Here is a 20,216-nt window from a genome sequence, read left to right as displayed (position 1 = left end):
GATTTCTTATATTTGAGAATTTATTCATGAGCCAGCAAAGCTCTGACTGATGTCACAGAACTTGAGAGCACTAATGCTGTTCATGGCTTCATCTTTAGACATAGGTATTCTATCCTGTTCCCTTTCAGAAACTCAAATGAGGGGCCATGCCTTATAATCAAACATTTCAGATAAAACAGCTTATTTTTCCCTGAGAGCATATGTGTCTTCTGTTACTCCTAATCAACAAGGGACAGACTGAAAAGGACACTCTAATAGGGTAATAGTACTAGTATTTTGTGGTGGCATCCCACAAAAATGAGTTTTCTGTGGGATTTGGGCAGGAGGCAAAAAAATGACCAAGGAAAAAAATACCTTCAAGAATTAAATGGCTTAGAGATAAAGCATATAAAATAGGAATGCTTTTATTGCTTTTGTATTTTCTGAGGACAGTTCTGCCAGTGAATCCACAAAATGGTACAAATACAAATACATCACATTTGCCTGCTGTGATTAAATTTCTCTAATTACACAACTATACTTGATACACGGGACTGATGCATCTTTTTTCCCCCCTTTTGTAATCATTGTTATATCCACGCTTATAATCAACGTTCATCACAGCTAATTAGAGTTTCTTTGTTGTTTCTGAGATCTGACATTCCTAGAGTTCAACTACAAAATTCATTTTTAACCATCTCTCTGCTTGTGGGGTTGGAGGAAGACAAATGCAAATTCCAGTGCTGTATTATTCACTAATGGCTTTCTGAAATTTTCATGTACTATGTTTTTTTAATTTAATTTAAATGATTATTATTGAAGCCGGAGGCCAAGTCCTGCTTAAAATTTTGCAGGACACTCCTATGATTTGTAGGTACATTCCTATTGGTAAAATAAGCTGGCAGTTTTTCTTGTTAAAGATTTTGTAGATTTATATATATATTCAAGGACATATATTTTTGTTGTGTTAGATTGACATTAATTTCTAAAAATAAAATGCTACAGATTTACATCACTTACCAGTTCAAAGCTTTTGTTCATTCTCAAATGCTGTTTTCTGCTAGCAAATGTTTTTAATTATGCACACTTTAAATGTTAAATTACAGTGATAAGAAAGCTAGTTAAACTTCAGCTAGTCTATTACAAACAAATTTAATCTACTTTCTAGATGTTAATTTGAGACCAGAGTTTTCCAACTCACAGCTCTGTTGTCTCACCTGGAAATTCCATCTCCTTTATTAAGACAACTGTAACCTTTAAAGCTTTGATAGAAGAATAAGCCTAACTGAAAATTAGTCACTATGGTGTACATCCTGCCTTCTTTATTTTGTGTTATTCTACTTTGTTTTTGCCATTGTCTTTAATTTGCATTTTTGTTGCCGCTGTTTATGCCCATACTGTGGACTGAGTCATTCCCAAATAAACAAACCAGTATTACTGAGTAACCATTTCAGTTCCTGCTCTTGATTAGTTCACAGTACACTGGAGGATGTAGGTGTGTGAACACATAATTAAAATAAAACTCGAAAAGGCCTATTAGAAAAAGCATAACTCAAAGCAATGGTAAGTTTGAAAAGAAAATGAAAAATCAGAGAGTAGTGGTGGGGGGCTTTATAGAAGAGGTGATATTTATTCTGAGACTTGGAGACATTAATGATAGTTACAGGTTATGAAATGGCATTCTGTGTCAGGCAAGGTTCTATGCAATTAAACTGTAGTAATTATTTTAAACCTCAAGAAAATCCTATGAAGTGCTATATATTGTGCCCATTTTATAGATGAGGAAATGGAGGCATAGAAAAGTTAGGTAACTTGACCAAGCTCTCTGTGCCATATTTTCTTTTCCAAAAATGGCTGTAAAAGTATCTCTCTCTATTTATGTTCTTCTCAAACCTTGCCATTACCACAGTAAAAGGGGAAGTCTAGTTCCTCTGCTTGAATGTATTGGTTTGGGACTGGCATGAAACCTACAGAATATGTCAGAAATGACAAGAAGTCACTTCAGTGGCCATATCAGGAAAGAAGATACAACCTCCACCTTAATCATGGGAATATTGCGGGAGCCCCCAGCTGCTATGCTTGGAGCAAGCCCAGAGTACCCTAAATGAGAGGCCACCAGGGGAAGCTAGAGATTGAGAGAGAGAGAGAGAGAGAGAGAGAGTCTGGGTAGCTCTCAAAAGCTCTAATTCCTCACTGCCCTTCCAGTTCCAGCCACCATCTGACTACAACTGCATGAGAGTTCTGGAGCCAGTAAGTACTGCCCAGCCCAGCCTGTCCCAATGTCCTGACCACAGAAACTGTAAGATAACAAAATAATCACTGTTTTCAGTCACCACATATTGGGGTGATTTGTTACAGAGCAATATCAACAGAAACAGTCACACAGATAACAAGTGGGAAAGCCAAAATTTGAACTCACTCTGACTCCAGAGCTCCTCTCCTACTCCTCCTATGCCAGAAAACAAGTCTTGAGAAGATTTATGGATATTCCTTCAGGTTTAAGTAAAAACCTCCATGTTACATGAATGTGTGTAAAAATCACATCTTGAAATCAATATTCAGAGGCGCAGAAAATGTTTTTGCATAGTGAGCTCTTTCTTTTATGGTTGAAAATTAAATGAAGTAAGAATAAAAGAATGTTTAATAGGCTCATAAACATGTCAATTGTCACAGTTGCAAAAGCTGACTGTCCAGTGATTGGGTAGATATATATTGTATCATCTGGGTAATGACTTCAACCATATTAAAATAATATGGCTGTTTAGATAGGGAGCGGAAACAATAAATTTTTTTAATGAGGGGCAATAATTTCTAAATATATAGCTTGGAGTAAGGAAGACTAAAGCTACTGTGGAGCCAGAAAGCTTGGATTTAATGATTTTGAATTTTAATATTGCATTTGATTGGTTTACAGCAACTTGTTAAATTGTATATACCACACTAGCCAGTAACCTTACTTAGCATGAGAATCAGGGCTTCTGTTTTATAATAATAGGGTTGATCCTTGGATAACCTGGGTCCAACATAAAGATGTTTTATAAATACTTACTAAGTGAAGGAATGACTATAATCTCTTAGACCATCAGTTTTCTTATTTATGAAATGTAACTTAATAGTTGAGTTTGCTTGTCATACCTTGGACCAGGAAAGTTTCTAGGTCGTAAAGAGTCTTGTACTTCATAAATAAATGAATTTAAAATTTATCTCCTTGACATGTTAGAGGATAGATAAATGTCATGTTTAAAACAAATATTATTAACAGATGACAACTAATGTGACATCTGTTCCTACCATTGTCTTGTAATGATGCATGAATGAAGGAGGATTTTGAGAATTCAGCTGAAAGATGGATTTAGGACATCTCCTTTTACTTCAGGCTAGAGAAGCTCATGTGATGTTTTTTAATGCTCTTGTGGGATGGAAGCTTCTCAATTATGGCTAGCACAATTGGAAAAGATATGTTCCACTATTATTAATAATAAGGCCTACTCTACCTTGCTGATGTGTGAAGTTCAAATGAAACCTTAAATGTGAAAATATGAAGCAAATATACAAATTTTGATTATGTGAAACAATATATAATTGGTAATTATAATTATTCATTATAACTAATTTGTATTATTGATAAGGTAAGTAAAATATAGAACAAAAGAGCTAATTGAATTTATGCCCTTATCAGATTTGTGCTAGTTGTGTTGTAAATTTGTGCCTATGACTTTTGCCTTTATGGAGAAAAGCTGAGAATTCACTATGACTGTACGTTCTTCAAATATGCAACCTTCCGAGATAGTGAATAAGTCTCATGAGATCTGATGGCTTTTAAAGAGGGGTTCTCCTACACAAGCTCTCTCTCTTTGCCCACCTCCAGCCATGTAAGACATCACTTGCTCCTCCTTCTACCATGATTGTGAGGCCTCCCCAGCTATGTGGAACTGTAAGTCCATTAAACCTTTCTTCCTGTATAAATTACCCAGTCTCGGGTATGTCTTTATCAGCAGCATGAAAATGGACTAATACAGAAAGTTTCCTTGCTGTGAATTAGACAAAAAGAAAAAAACAAAAAGGAGAGAGAGAACAAGTTTCATATGTAGCTAACATTTGAGAAACTGATAGCAGTGTTAATGTCCTACTTATTGAGTCCTTACTTTAAGACTATTCATTCGACATGTAAAAATTCAATTGATCTTCACAACAACTTATGGAGTAGGTATGACTGCTATTACACTCATTTTACAGATGAAGAAATTGAAGAATAAAAAGAATAAGTGAGTTATCCAAGTAAATATAGAATGTCAGTTTAAGATTCAGTCCAAACCCCATAGCCCTGAGCATGTCACAATAGTTAGTATGTGATTATTAATTTAACTGAAAATTTCAGTTAAAAATAGCTTAACAAACACTGCAAATATTTTAAATATAACCTAATTATTAACATATAAAGACTACAATAAGAAGGTAAATAATTTTAGAGTTGTTAATTTACTGATTTGTTACAAGTCTAATAAGCTATGACATATGCTTAAAGTCAACATCGCTTTAGTTTTAGTATTTTCATCACCTTTTGAAAAGTAATTTTAAAATAATTTTATCTTTGGAAATGCAGGCTGCATTTTGTGGATACATTATTATATAATGGCTCGGTTTTCAATATTCTGGTTTCACTTATTTAAAGTAGCCATAGTTTAATGTAAGTTTCTTTCCTATCAAAATGTGTCTTGATTTTTTCCATAACACCCTTTATTAGGTGAATTTCTGCTGCAATGCTTTTAAAAGTCCACTCGTAGAAACATGAAAGAAAGAATATAAAGCATTTGTGTTTAGTACCTGTGGGTGCACTTATGCTGGGTTTCAAAATTTACAAGACATTTTCATAGGTGGTATCACAGTTGCATTTCTTAATATTTCTATGAAGTATCATCATACTCTTTTTAAATGAGTAAGAGGAGGTTCATAATAGTGAAGTGAATTGCACAGCATCTCACAGAAGTGGTAGAACTAGAATTCAAACCTAGATCTTCAGTGCCTGAAGTTCAACGTTCTGTTGCCTGATAGCTATGATTGTCCATTCCTCCTTTGTTTATCTCCACTATCAGTGATAAATAGTATAAAGAGAAAGTTGGTTGAACCTTAGGAGACTCATGAAGGTCAAGATTTTTATTTTTTGAGGCTCTCAGTTTGTTCGCTAGTGACTAAGTATAGAATAACTTACTCAGGTCTCGAAATGGAACTGTATATACATCATCTTAAGTAAAATTCTAAAATTAAAACCATTTATGGCAGTTATTCCACTGGTATTATCTAAACTCTTCAGAACAGATATATATTTATTATACTTCATGTATAATTTTATATTCTAAACAATGAGAGCATAAAGACCCAAAACATTGTTTAATGCAATTCCCAATTATTTGTGGGCATATATGAATTTTCTAGAGATGTTGATTAATGCCATAGCTCACTTTAACCTACAGAGAATTACATTAAGCCTGAGATCTAAACAGAAATTGACTGGTTGAAAAGCTAATTGCAACAAAAAGCTTAGGTCATCACTTCATGAAGTCTATTGATTTGAAAATGACTATGATACATAAGATGTGTGTGCACTTTTTCGGTAATTTTCACAAAGCAAATATACCCAATCTTTCTTTTAAAATAAACAAAAATATACATGCTAAATTGGATCAAATATATTTGGTTTGGAGAAGGATAGGAATTAAATTGAAACTCTTCTCCTTTTGCCTCTTCATTGTATGTTGTGCCACCTCTGTTCTGTTTATTTGACACATCCCTGAAAGCAGTATAAGCTATCACTAAAATTGTATAACCACAGACTAAATGGATCACATGACTTAAAGTAGAAGTCTGTTTTAGGAAAATGATCAAATATTAAGGATCCCAAACTGACACATTTTGTTAAAAGTAAAAATTAATAACTTATTTGTGTAGCTAATTTAACCAAACTTTTATGTGTTTGCAGTTCTATTGTGTTTTTTGTCCTACAAGCAGAAATGCAACACTGCTCTTACAAACATCATATTTAATTCTTGAAGAGACTGCAGTTTGCCATTACAGATGGATTGATAGCCTTGATGATATCATTGAACTTTTGTCATGCCTAACCTGGAAGACTTGCTGTATGCCAGAAAACTTTTGCCATTCATTTTGCTTTTGAAAGGCCAGATTTATTTGCAACCTTGAATGACATTGGACACGTGCACATGAAACAGCCTGAAATCTATCATGCAGTGAATATCTTATAAAACTGCTATTTAAAATACTAAGTATTGACCTGGTTTTCAGAACCATCTTCAAAGCCAATGACTTTCAATTTGTTTACTTATAAACACTGATTTTCAGTGGATAGTAACAACTTTATATTTTCATTCATTTGTTTTTCCTGAGTAACCAGAGGCCACCAAACATGCACCATGTTTTCCTATTTTTTTTAATTGAGAAACATCAGAATTAGAAATGCATGTATATGTCTGTTATTAATATCAATATGTAACTGATTAGTGAAAATATACTAATAATGGAGTCTATCTTTGGGTGGATTATTCAGTGAGTTTTCTAAAAATCTCAGCTTATAATTACCTGCAGCAAAATTGCATAGTAATAGTGCTTTCAGGGAAAAAGCAAGATTGTTTTTGAGCTTTCTGTGTTTTGGAGCAAAAATGTGGCATATGTTACTATGAACTTATAATTCCATCCATATTAAAACTGAATTTATGTTCAGTACAAATTAAATAAGAAAGTAATTGAGCACCTTCTATGAACCAGGTTTGAATTTTCAAGCATGTGATAATAATAGCTAATGTTTAGCTAATAATTATAATACTAAAATCTGATACTTACAGAGTTTATGCTAGAAACAGTGCTAAGCATTTTAAAAGAATAACCTAATTTGATTCTTATAATAGCCTTATAAAGTGGTTATTTTGTTTCTCCTTACTATAGAGATGATAAAATTAAGATTTATAAAGTTAGGGACTAATATTTCATAAAGGAGTTTACTTTGTGCTCATTTGTGCCCTGGTAGATCAAGACCTGAATAAGCCATATTAAAGCCATTCCATTTGGAATTGTCACCTATCCAGGGAAGTTGCCTGCCTGTTAAATCTAGTTTTCTTGAAAGGGTTTAATTTTTAATTTTTATAGATTTGGGTAATGCAAGTGCAGTTTTGTTGCATGGATATATTGCTTAGTGGTGAAGTCTGAACTTTTACTGCACCCATTGCCCAAATCATGAACATTGTACCTGACAGGTAACTTTTCCATCCTCACACCCCTCCTACTCCCACCCCCACCTTTTGGAGTCTCCAGTTTCTATTTTTCTACTCTGTATGTTCATGTGAACTCAACGTTTAGCTCCCACTTATAAATGAGAACATAGAGTATTTGACTTTCTGTTTCTGAGTTATTTCACTGAGGATAATAGCCTCCATTTTCATCCATGTTGTTGCAAGGGACGTGATTTCAACATTTAACTCCCGCTTATAAGTGAGAATATTGCAGTATTTGACTTTCTGTTTCTGAGTTACTTCACTCAGGATAATAGCCTCCATTTTCTTCCATATTGTTGTAAGGGACATGATTTCATTCTTTTTTTTGTGACTGAATGGTACTTTATGGTATATATATATATGCAATATTTTCTTTATCCAGTCATCCGTTAGATAGATACTAAGGTTGATTCCATGACTTTGCTATTGTGAATAGTGCTGCAACAAACATATGAGTGCAGGTGTCTTTTTAATATAATGGCTTATTTTCCTTTGGGTTGCAGAATTGAATGGTCATTCTATTTTCAATTCTTTGAGAAATCAGTGTTTTCCCTAGTAGTTGTACTAATTTACATTCTCACCAACCATGTATAGGCCTTCCCTTTTCTCTGCACCCTAACCAACATTTGTTGATTTTGAACTTTTTAATAATAGCTATTCTTACTGCTATAAGATGGCGTCTGATTTTGGTTTTAGTTTGCATTTCTCTGATGATTAATGATGTACTTTTTTTTCATATATTTGTTGGCTGCTTATATCTCTGTTTTTGAAAATTGTCTGTTCATGTTTTCTTTTTTGCCCACTTTTTAATGGGGTTATTTGTTTGTTTTCTTGAGTTGTTTGAGTCCCTTATAGATTCTGGATATTAGTCCTTTTCTGGATGCATAGTTTGCAAATATTTTCTCCCATTCTGTAAACTGTTTACTCTGTGGATTATTTCTTTTGCTGTGCAGAAGCCTTTTAGTTTAATGAAGTTCAATTTGTCTATTTTTGTTTTTGTTGCATTTACTTTTGAGGGTTTAGTCATAAATCCTTTCCCAGTTCAATGTCCAAAAGAGTTTTTCCTCAGTTTTCTGGTATAGATGTGTGACATCTTTCTTTTCATCACACTTTCAGTGTATAAGTGGGGGTTGAGTATTCAGGGAAATACATGGTCTCTTCTATAACTTTCACTAACGGTATTCTATAATGCTGTCATTATAATTTGAATGTGAAGAGTTCTTCTGATCGGAAGCCTTCATGTGCATTGCTGTTTTGTCAAGTATGGAGCAATCAACTGATAGATTGATACAACTTCAGCTGTAGAAATGGGCTAAATAGAATATTGACATTCCATATCATGGAGTAGCTTTAAGCTCTTTAGAAAGCAACTCAACAAGCAACATCTTGGAGATCATTCATTTTAGAAAACCACACTGCATATTTTAAAATTCAAGTGAATACAGATTTTGTACCAAAAGTGATAAAATTGTGCACCATGGCAGAGAGTATATAAAAAGGAAAGATGGTAGTATGAAACTTTAGCCTTAACTTTAAGGAAATGTTTGTGTTTATTGTGCTATTTTTCCTGAAAGTATGCTTATTGCAAAGAAGTTGGGGAAACAGGCAAATACAGAACAACAAAACAAAAACCATTCTTAATCCTTTTTTTTGTTGTTGTTGGTGGTGGTGGGGATGGAGTCTTGCTCTGTCACCCAGGCTGGAGTGCAATGGCATGATCTCAGCACACTGCAACCTCGGCCTCCCAGGTTCAAGTGATTCTTCTGCCTCAGCCTCCCAAGTAGATGGGATTACAGGCATGCACCACCATGGCCGCCTAATTTTTGTATTTTTAGTAAAGGTGGGTTTTCACCATGTTGCCCAGGCTGTTCTCTAACTCCTTGTCTCAAGTGATCCACCCACCTTGACGTCTCAAACGTGCTGGGATTACAGGCATGAGCCACTGTGCCTGACCAATCTTTTCAAATGAACATAGTCACTGTTAGCATATTTGATTATCTCTTTCCATTTGTTTTCCAAATATATAGATTAATAGATAAGCAGGTACATATGGAATCACCACTGTAAATGTAAATATAAGTAATAAACACATCTTTAATATGTCAAGACATTGGCAGAGGTAAATAAATATTACTTTAGAATGTGAGTAATTGTTAATTATGGTATAATGGTTCTTTGGCTGTGTCATAATCTACTTAAAATTTGACTGATACTTAGCTCCTATTTTTCCTTCTGTGGTATTAAAAATACACAAATCATTATGCACATTGTGATTATATCCTTAAGATATATTCTTGAGGCCGGGCATGGTGGCTCACGCCTGTAATCCCAGAACTTTGGGAGGCCAAGGAGGGTGGATCACCTGAGGTCAGGAGTTTGAGACCAGCCTGACCAACATGGCAAAACCCTGTCTCTACTAAAAATACAAAAATTAGCCAGGTGTGGTGGCGGGCACCTGTAATCCCAGTTACTTGGGAGCCTGAGGCAGGAAGAATCACTTGAACCGGGAGGTGGAGGTTGCAGTGAACTGAGATTGTGTCATTGCACCACTCCAGCCTGGGCAACAGAGCGAGACTCTGTCTCAAAAAAAAAAAAAAAAAAAAAAATAAAATATATATATATATATATATATATATGTTATATATATATGTATTTGAAAGTAGAATTGCTGCAGAGAAAAGTATTTGCATATTCTGATATTTGCAGCCACTTGAATTTCAGAAACTGTTCCTAGTTTGTGTTCCTGTTAGCAAAGTATGGTATGGCCGTTTTGCCACACCTGTACTACCTTTACAGTAGCACTGATTTTCATCTTTATAAATTTCATAGAGAATTAATAGGATTAATTTTATTTTGGTTTTAATTTTTTAACTGCCAATAAGATTCAATAGAATTTGACATCTTTTGGACATTTTTAGTTCTGACTTTTTAAATCAATTTATTTCCTTTTATTAGACTCAATTTCTGTTTGTAAATGTTCACCTTTTCCTAATATACATATAGTTAATATAAATCTTATATATATATCTATATGTGTGTGTGTGTGTGTGTGTGTGTGTGTGTATGATATGTACCCTTCACCTTATGTGTGTCAATATTGTTTTCTTCATTTCTTATTTATCTTTGAGTTTTGGTCACTCTGAATAGTAGACTCTAAAGTTTACATGGGATGTTTATCAGCCTTTCCATATATGCTTTTTAACCCTGGTGTTATTTTAGCTCCAAAAATATGAAATATATTTTTTTAATATCCATAGCTATTTTATGTTTTACTAAAATTCCATCTAAGCAGAAAGAATATTTTAAGTCCTTTCTAATGTTATTTTTATTTACTAATTATTTTGACTAACAAAACCACTAATTGTCTTTTATTTCTTAACATCGCCATTGTCTGATCTTACCAGTTTGATTTGATAGTGACCAAATTTAATTTGATATTTGACATTTGTTAATAATGTGCATAATTTTTAGGTTTAAAGTAAATAGACATGTGGAAAGAGACACATATACATGATATTGATTATTTTAATGTATCTTTATTGATAATTTTCTCTAATATTATCTCACAGAGATATAGTTGTTCATATTATTTATGAGTAAAAGGCTTTACTTTCAACTGTCCCATACCAGATATGACAGCCTAAGGAAGAGATTTTCAAACATTGTCATCAATCAAACTGACCACTTTATTCAAACAAATTCTAAATTGAGAGCTATCCAATATGTAAAACAGATTAAAGCAGTTTTTCACTTACTGAATTGGTTATATGCTAGGGTGCTTCCTCTATCTCATACTGCACTCTGTCTCTGACTAGGTACTCCCTGAGACAGCTCTTTGAATCCTTAAAGATATGAAGCACAATCTTTCAGCTCAGAAGAGTAAAAGTCAGATCCAGTCAAATAAATGAGTCAGATTATTCAGTATGAAGGAATAAGTTGTGCAAAAAACTGGTGGACATAGTAAACATGTATTTGGTCCAAAAGTATAAATTACTTTCTGAAGTCCTTTTCAGGGCTATGAAAACCCGACATTACTTTTGTTTTAAAATTCCTGTATTTATTTCAGGGAAATCCAGCCAGAAGCAATTTGACTGTGCTATATTAACCTAGCTTTCCATTAAAGTAATTTTGCCATAATATGTTGTTACGTTAGGTCTTATGTTTTAGTAAAGGTCACTAATAGTTAAAAAAAAAAAAAAGGAAAAATTTGGCATTTTTTGAAAAACCTCTTTTGGAGACTTTGCCATTGTTTTATTCAATGATGCTTATATTCAAAACTCATGTAGGATATTCCCATAACAATTTAATGTCCATAAAGTCTGTCCTTCCTGAAAAATATTTCCTTTTTAACAGTCACTGAAAATTATATAACCTCTTGTTTTATTCTTTACTTTAATTATCAGAAATCTAAGACCTATTTTTTTAAATAATGATGGCACACGCAATATTATAACAACAAAAATGAAAAACTTTAAACGACTTTACCATTGTTATAGATCAAATTATTTATTTATTTATTTATTTATTTATTTATTTATTTATTTATTATTTATTTATTTTTTTTTTTGAGACGGAGTCTCGCTCTGTCGCCCAGGCTGGCGTGCAGTGGCGCAATCTCAGCTCGAATTATTTATTTTTTAAAGCTTTTCAGATTTTCTCCATAAGAATAGATGGCTTTTGTAGTTGCAACTAAAACACAGAAACAATTCGTAATCCATTTCAGGAAAATGATTTCTCATATTGTTCCATAAGTCATCACAATTATAATTTTAATGACTGCATTCAAGTACATTCAAGTGATATATTTAACTTACTTAATGTATCAAAATTTCCATTTTGGTGAACATTTAAGTTGTTACCAATGTTTTTGCTTGATGCGTGTGTGTGTGTGTGTGTATGTGTGTGTGTGTGTTCCTCACTTTCCTTTTAATGACCATACTTTTTTGAATAACTTCATATGATCTTGTCAGTTCATTATGAGGCCTGCATGATATTATATATGGAAAGTATCTAACATAGTTCAATTCCTTTGGGATATATCTTTGGATAAATTCTTAAGAGTGGAAATATGGGATTCCTGAAACTGGGCTTATTCCAACATCTGTCCCCTTCTTTAACAAACTAAGCTTAAAAAATTATATCTAAACTTGTATGTAAACTTATACTCCAATTTCCCTTAAGAAATCAACCTTTACTGATCTTTCTCTCTATGATATTCTGCAGTACAAAGCACAGGACTTAATTATAAAGCCATATATTCTTTGTTAATTACTACACGTTTATTAGTCATGAATGCCTGGCTTCTTGACGGAATCAGGTGTAAGAAAAATAAACAAGCACATAAAGTCTAAGTTAATGGAATTTTCTTTGGAATATTGTAATGGAAAGCAAAGAGGATCAAGAAATAGTGTGACTAGGCCTTCTCTTTCTAGCTGTGATGGGATAAGTAGTAGCAGATCAATTCTGTTGCTGACGACAGCTAGAAATGTTGAATGCAATATAAAAAAAACACACATTTGAAGATATAAGAGAATATTGTGGCAGCCAGGAAAGCCAATGAGGTGAGCTTTCTTATGAAGGGATTGATTAATAAGTGACACAGTGGAAAAGGCTGAAAGGGTGGGAAGAAAGTGGCTGCTAGTAGTACGAAAAGGTATGTTGAACAGTCAGCAGTCCCACCAGACTGGGGAGACATAAATTGAAATTCAGAATTAAACAGAAGCCAAAATCTGAAGGATCAAGATAATGGAGAAAAGGTATACCAGTCAGAGTCCGTAAGAGACAGAAACTACAGATTGATTTGGTCAGAGAAAAAAATACTACGAAGAATTATGAATTAGAACTAAAGATAAAGTACTAAAAGGGGTAAGGAAAATGTTGAAGAATATAGGAATAGCATATGTAGAAACTGGCCACTATGTCTAGGACTGGAGGAGAGTACCCCAGAGTGAAACAAACTTGGAAGCATCCTCTCAATTCCCTGGCCAGGTTGAAAGCCAAATCTCACTGGAAAGGTAATGGCTCTGGCTCACTGGATGGTAGGAAAGTTTGCTGAAATGCTGCTGCTCAGGAATGATGGTCAGGAATACATCCACTGGGGTGGCACTGAAATTCACTGGGAAGCTGCCTACCGGAGGACTGGTAAAACTTGCTGAATGGTATTCACCTCCAGGTTTTTTATGTACCACTGGCAGAATAGCTGCTTACTGGTGAAGAAACTACCCATTGACAAGAAAGTGGCCAGTGGGCAGCCACGATGTACAAGCCTGAAAAACAAATTATATTGATAGTACAGTAAGAGGTTCCTTCCTCTTACAGCTTTCCTCCAGAGCCCTCTGCTAAGAAGGCTCAACAAGAAGCAGACAAGGGAGAAATGTTTACAGGGTTCAGTTCCTGTATTTGTCATAAAGAGTGGAATTATAAATACAAGAAAAGTTATGACAAGATGAAATTTTTACCAGAGAAGTAGAATTTGTAAAAAGAATCAACTGCAAATAGTTGAAATGAAAAGGAAATACCTTTAATATCAAATGTAATAGATGGGATTAATGGCATATTACAAACAACTGATTATGGAATTGATGACCTGAAAGGTCAGTAGGCTATCTCTACTGAAGCTAACAACAAAAAATAATAAAATATAATAGAAAATAGCATAAGGCAAATGATGTATAGAAATAGGTATCGTAAACCTGTGTATGGAAGTACTAGAAAGAAAAGACAATCAAAATGAGGCAAAAGCAATATTTGAATAGATACTGGTGAGAACAATTTCTTTAAACTGAAGGACATCTAACTACAAAATCAAAATGCACTACAAATACAAGGAGGAAAACTACAAAGAAAAACATATCACGGTACATCATAGTAAAATATATGAAGAAAAATAACAAAAATAAAATTTTGACACAGCATAATTGTATGTATTTATGAGACACAATGTGGTGTTTTGATACATGTATACATTGTGTAATAGTAAATCATGGTAATTAGCATATCTATCACCTTAAACATTTATCATTTCTTAATTATTGAAACATTCAAAATCCTTTCATATAGCCATTTCAAATATACAGTACATTTATTGTTAGCTATAGTCACCCTACTGTGCAATAGAGTACTAGAACTTATTCTTCCAATCTGTTATGTTGTATTTATTAATCAACCAAAGGGAAAATCTTAAAAGCACACAGAGAAAAACAGTCAAATTATTTTCAAAACGAAATTTAAGTGATGATAGAATGACACAGCTAATAAGCTTTCTAAAAACCTCTAGAATTCTATTCCATTGAAAATATTATTCAAAACATCAGGTGTAACTATAAATGGAGAAGAGGCAGATCTCTACATAAGAGTTCCAAATAATTTATTTAGATACTCTGCCCTCAACAGGGAGCATAACTCTCCGCTTTCTATATGTGGGCTGTACATAATAACTTTACTCCAAAGACTATGGAAAGAGGAAAAAAATAGAGTAACTTTATTACTGTAGAATGGAGAAACCTGACAAATGCTACATCAGCCAGGTATCCAGGTCAGCATCAATAGTGTTAGGTCATGTTAAGATAATAAAGACACTTTACCTCTATAGTCTTCCTCCTTAAAACCCACAATCCCAGTTTAAAATAAGAAAAACACTACAAAAATCCAAATTGAGAGACATTTTATAGGATGCCTGCCCAGTATTTCTCAAAACCATCAAAGTCATCAAAAATAAGGAAAGTCTGAGAAACTGTCATAGTCAATATGTTACATTAGTTATAATTAATAACCTAATATTGATAGATTATATTATCTAGTGCATATTTAATTATGTAATTAGTATAGTTATAACTATACTAATATAAGATGTTTAAAACAGTGAAATATGGGATGTGTGGAGTACATGTGAACCTGTACTCTTTCAGATTTTTCTGTAAATCTAAAAAAGTTCTAATATATATATTTTTTTATTTAAAAATTAAGGTGAAAAAATCACCTTTTCTTATATTGCTATTTCCTGACTAAGCATGAAGAAAATGTTGCCAGCAGATCCATATGAAAAGAAATACTAAGAGCAATTTTCAGGCCAAAGGACATTATTCCAGAAAGAAGCACAGAAATGAAGGAAGCAATAAAGAATGCCAGAAAAGATAACTATGTGAATAAACCTAAATTACTTCTGAATATATAAAATAATAACTGTGATGTCTTATGGGGTTTAAATTTCCAAAAATAAAATACATAAAATAACAATAATATAATAGGTAAGAAAAACTTTAAAAGAGTTAAAATGTAAGGTTCTAGCATTATATTGGAAGTGGTTAAAGTACTAATTTATATTAGACTTTAATAATAGATGTTTTAATATCTAGAATTACCACTAAAAGAATAACAAAGGAATATATGACCGACCATCTGATAAAAAGGCAAATAGACCACCAAAAATAAATTTTGAGAAAAGTAAGAGTTGAACATAACAGTAGCATAAAATCTATGGGGAATTTAGAAAAACAATAAAATGGTAAATTTAATCCAAATACATTAACAATGACGTTAAAAGTCAATGATATGATACTACAGCTAAAAGTCAAAGATGTTTATATTAAATTAATGTATATACAGGTATATTTATATATAAAGAGATAATTTCTCAGATATATGAATACAAAAAAGGGAAAAACTAAAGTTTAGAAAATGAAATGACATGCAAAGTCATTAGCCGAAAGAAACTAACCAGAAGAAAATTGATACAGCTATAACATCACAAAAAGTCAACTTTAATGAAAAAAGCATAGCTAGATTTAAAGAGGAACATTTTATAATAACAAAGCATTAATCTAGGAAGATGTGGTAATCCTAAGTTTGTATGCCCCTCATAATAGAGCTTCAAATTATATGAAACAAAAATTGCAGTCAGAAAAGGGCACATGTAAAATTAAATAAAGCAATTTCACTATGCTTCTCTTGCTAACTGATAGAACGAGCATATGAAAAAATTCTTAAATATATAAAGATATGAAAATCATGATTAACAAATCAAATGAATTAAATATATGTATTTGTACATGTTTGAAATATACATGTATAATGTATGAAAGTATATGTTGTATACATGCACATATGTACATAAAGAAAACATAGCATCTGATCACTGAAGAGTGTACATTATTTTCCAGTAAATATAGATTTTTTTTAAAAAAACAGAATTGACCATGTGCTGGAATATAAAGCAAGTCTTAAAAAATTGTAAAGAATCGAAATCATGTAGAGTGTATTCTTTGTTCACCATGGAATTAGTCTAGCATTTCATAACAAGATGATTGAAAATTCCTCAAATGTGTAAAAAAAATCCCAAAACATGCTTCAAAATAATCCAAAGAAGAAATATTTATGTAGATTAGGAAATAATTTGCATCAATGGTAATTAAAATGAAATATTAAAACCTGTGGTGAGCAGCTAATACTTTTATTTTTAGGAAAACGAAAATATGAGTGTGATGTGTTCTTTTCAACAAGGCTGGCATCAATTTTTTCCTTGTTTGGATACAGTGTATTCAATTCCCTGATTGTGAGAAGGAATTCCCCACCCTTCCAGAATCTCTGCTGGCCTGTGACTGCTTTAACTAACAAAAATCTAAGAAGTCAGGCTATGTGGCTTCCAAGGCTAGATCATAAGAAACCTTGCAACTTTTGTTTAAGTCTACTGTAATAGTCTCCCTGGGGGAGGTAAGCCACCATGTAAAATATCTCCACCCTGAGGACACCAAGCAGGAGAAAAGCAGGAGTTTGGCATGTAGGGAGCTGCATGGAGAGACAGGGAGACACCTGACTAGCCACCCAGATGTTTCGACCATCTCAGCCCAAATCCCAACATGGGAGTGACAAGCCTCCATGCAGGTCTACCACTAGCTGTCACCTTACTTCTACCTTCTGTGGGACCCCAAATGAGCACCAACCAGTTGATTATGACCTGAGAATCCCCAGACATGTGGAAAATAATAGTAAGTTGTCTTTCTAAGCCACTTAGTGTTAAGGTGGTTGGTTACATGTTTACAGATAACCAGGAATATTTTTTAAAAGAAAGTCTAAAAATCAATTATCTAAATTTCCATCTCAAGAACTTAGAAGCAAAATAGTGAAAGAAACCCAAGAAAGTAGAATAAAGGTAATGATAAAGATCATAGCACAAACTGATTATGTGGGGAAAATGTGCAATGCTGAAAAATCAATAAAGCCAGTTTTTTTTTTTTTGGGGGGGGAAGACTAAAATAGATAGATGATAGAGAGTCAAGATAGACAGATAAAACTGACAAATTCCTAGCAAAGCTGATAAGAAAAAAAAGGGAAGACACACAAGAATTTCATGGAATAGGAAAGGTGACCTCAGCACAACTGGACAGACATTTAAAACAGTAGTAGTATGAGAATATTATGAGCAACTTAACAACAATACATTTGAATATTAATATGAAAGGGACAAATTCCTTGAAACACATGATTTATCCCACATATTTAAATAAAAGTCTGAATATTCTTATATCAAAGAAATTGAATCTGTAATTGAAAACCTTCACACACACACACACACACATGCACCCCACAATCCCAGGCCTTAGGTAGTGTCATAAATGAGCTCTTTCAAACATTTAATTAATAAATTATACCAATCTTGCACAGATTATTTCAGTAATAGAAAAGAAGGAAACACTTCTAACTTTTTTTGATGTATCTAGTATGACCTGGGTTGTCAAAATCAAGAAGACTATTTACCAACAAGAAAACGTACAGGCAAATCTGTCTCATGAAAAATATCTTTAAAATTCCAAATGAAGTATTAGCTAAGTGAACTGAGGCATGTATTAAAAAAAGTAGTGTATCATGACCAGGTTTATTTTAGAGATGCAAAATTCAATCCTGTTATTTATCATGTTAACAGAATAAGAAAAAACATCTAATTATCTTTATAGATTCAAAAAAGGTGGTGGATAAAACTTTACACCTTTATGAATCAAATATGAAAGAAATGAGGATTAGAAAGGAACATTTATCTATATCTATCTGTATCTACCCAACAGTACCCATCATACCTACCTTGAACTGTTAAAAGCTCTCCTGAGATTTGAAGCAAGAAGAGGATAACCATTGACACCACTTTTTCTTAGCATCCTATTTGAGGACCCACAAGTACAATAATGAATATTTTAGGAATTGGACAAATGGAAAAACTATTTGAACAAGCATTTCAACAAGATGTTATCCAAATGGCCAATAACATGAGAATATTCTTAACCTGATTAATCATTGGGAAAATGCAAATTAGAATCACAACCTGATGCTATTATTAAACTTCCAGAATAGATCAATAAAAAAAAAAAAACAAAAAACAGCATATCCCAAATGTTGGCAAGAATGGGTAGCATCTGAACTCTAATACACCACTGGTGGGAGTGTAAATTAGAGTAGCCTCTGAAGGAGACCATTTATCTATAAATACTAAACAGTATCTCAGACTTTTGACCCAGCAAGTCCAATCTTAGATGTACAGCTGTTCCTCAGTATCTGCAGGGGTATGTTGGTTTCAGGACACCTGTGTATGCCAAAATCTGTGGATACTTAAGTCCTGTGTCTGGCCCTGTGGAACTCGAGTATATAAAAAGCAGGCCCTCCACATATGCAGGTTTCATATCCTGTGAATACTGTACTTTGACTCCACATTTGGTTGTGGATGCAGCACCTGCTGATATGGAGGGCTGACTGTATTTAGAAAAATCCACATATAAAGTGGACCTGTACAGTTCAAATCTGTATTGTTTAAGGGTCAACTGTATTACCCAACAGAAATGCATTGGTAAGCTCACTGAAGACATCTATGAGAATGTTCATAGCAGCACTCTTCACAAAAGCCAAAAATAAGAAAACGCTTAAATGCTCATCTTCTGTGAAATGAATATTGTGGTATATTCATAGAAGGGAACAATATACAGGAATAAGAATGTGTTATCTACAAGTGTATGCAACAAAATGGATATATCTTCTAAACAGTGCTGAATGAGAGAAGCCAGACACACTTGAGTGAAAAGTTAACTTAAGCAAAACAGTCAAAGTTGCATGGCAAGGGAATCAGACAAAATCAGTTACATTCAGTCAAGATGCATTGTTGCTCACTCTGCCTATTACCTGATTGGTCTTTCAGTATCAGTTGTTTTCTGCTGTGATAGATCCACACTTCGATGAGACTTTGCTTATGCTTCTACTTTACTTCTTCTGCTGTTCCTGACCAAACTCTTCTCCTCTCCTTTCCCTGTCTCTCTCTGTCTCCCTCTGTCTCCCTCTTCCTCTTTTTCCCATTTTTCCCTGCCCCTCCATACCTCCTCCTTGTCCACTCCATCCCCTCTTCAAGCCACACTCATCTCATGAGGCAAGGACCTATCAAGTCAACTAGTCAACATGCAGAAGAGGTACCTCATTTGAGCAGAACCGTAAATCAAGCCACCTCACAGGCCACTATCAAACTTGAAGATGGATTGGAATACTTGCCAATTGTTAACTGGATTGGATAAATACATAAAATTGAACCCTGTCTGTAAAGATGACTTATGGCCATGGGTTTAGGAGTGGTCTGTGGGCAGATCCTGTATATGGACTCAACCAAATCACATTTCTGTTTAGTCCTCGACTCCAGCTACATTTTAAACTTTGGAAACCATGGAAATACCCTTTTACCTTTCTCACACTGTCCACTACAATGGCATATATATAGTGGTGAGTAATAATTATTTGAGAAGCCAATAACAACACATTTAATAGGTAAGCAGGTGGCCTAGTGTCCTGACCTTAGTTTAGTTTCTCTCATTGTTCTCAATTTCATCCTCAAAAGATTGTATGTGAAATTTCTGGGTCTGTACCATAAATTTCCCAAATCCATAAGACTAGAAAAGACCTTAGTTTATTGTTCAAAAGTAGTATTTCAGA

The 20,216-nt window shown here is 33.6% G+C and overlaps 1 protein-coding gene across 1 annotated transcript in view; it reads left to right on the top strand.

Annotated features, from left to right (window-relative positions):
• Nucleotides 1-20,216, top strand: part of LOC113224940 (EGF-like and EMI domain-containing protein 1) — a 608,761-nt gene that overhangs the window by 400,742 nt on the left and 187,803 nt on the right. The gene's annotated exons all lie outside the window — the stretch shown is intronic.

The sequence above is a fragment of the Piliocolobus tephrosceles genome, chromosome 2, assembly GCF_002776525.5.
Source record: "Piliocolobus tephrosceles isolate RC106 chromosome 2, ASM277652v3, whole genome shotgun sequence".
Taxonomy (NCBI): domain Eukaryota; kingdom Metazoa; phylum Chordata; class Mammalia; order Primates; family Cercopithecidae; genus Piliocolobus; species Piliocolobus tephrosceles.
Note: the sequence above shows the minus strand (reverse complement) of the source record. Positions and strands in the feature narration are given on the sequence as shown.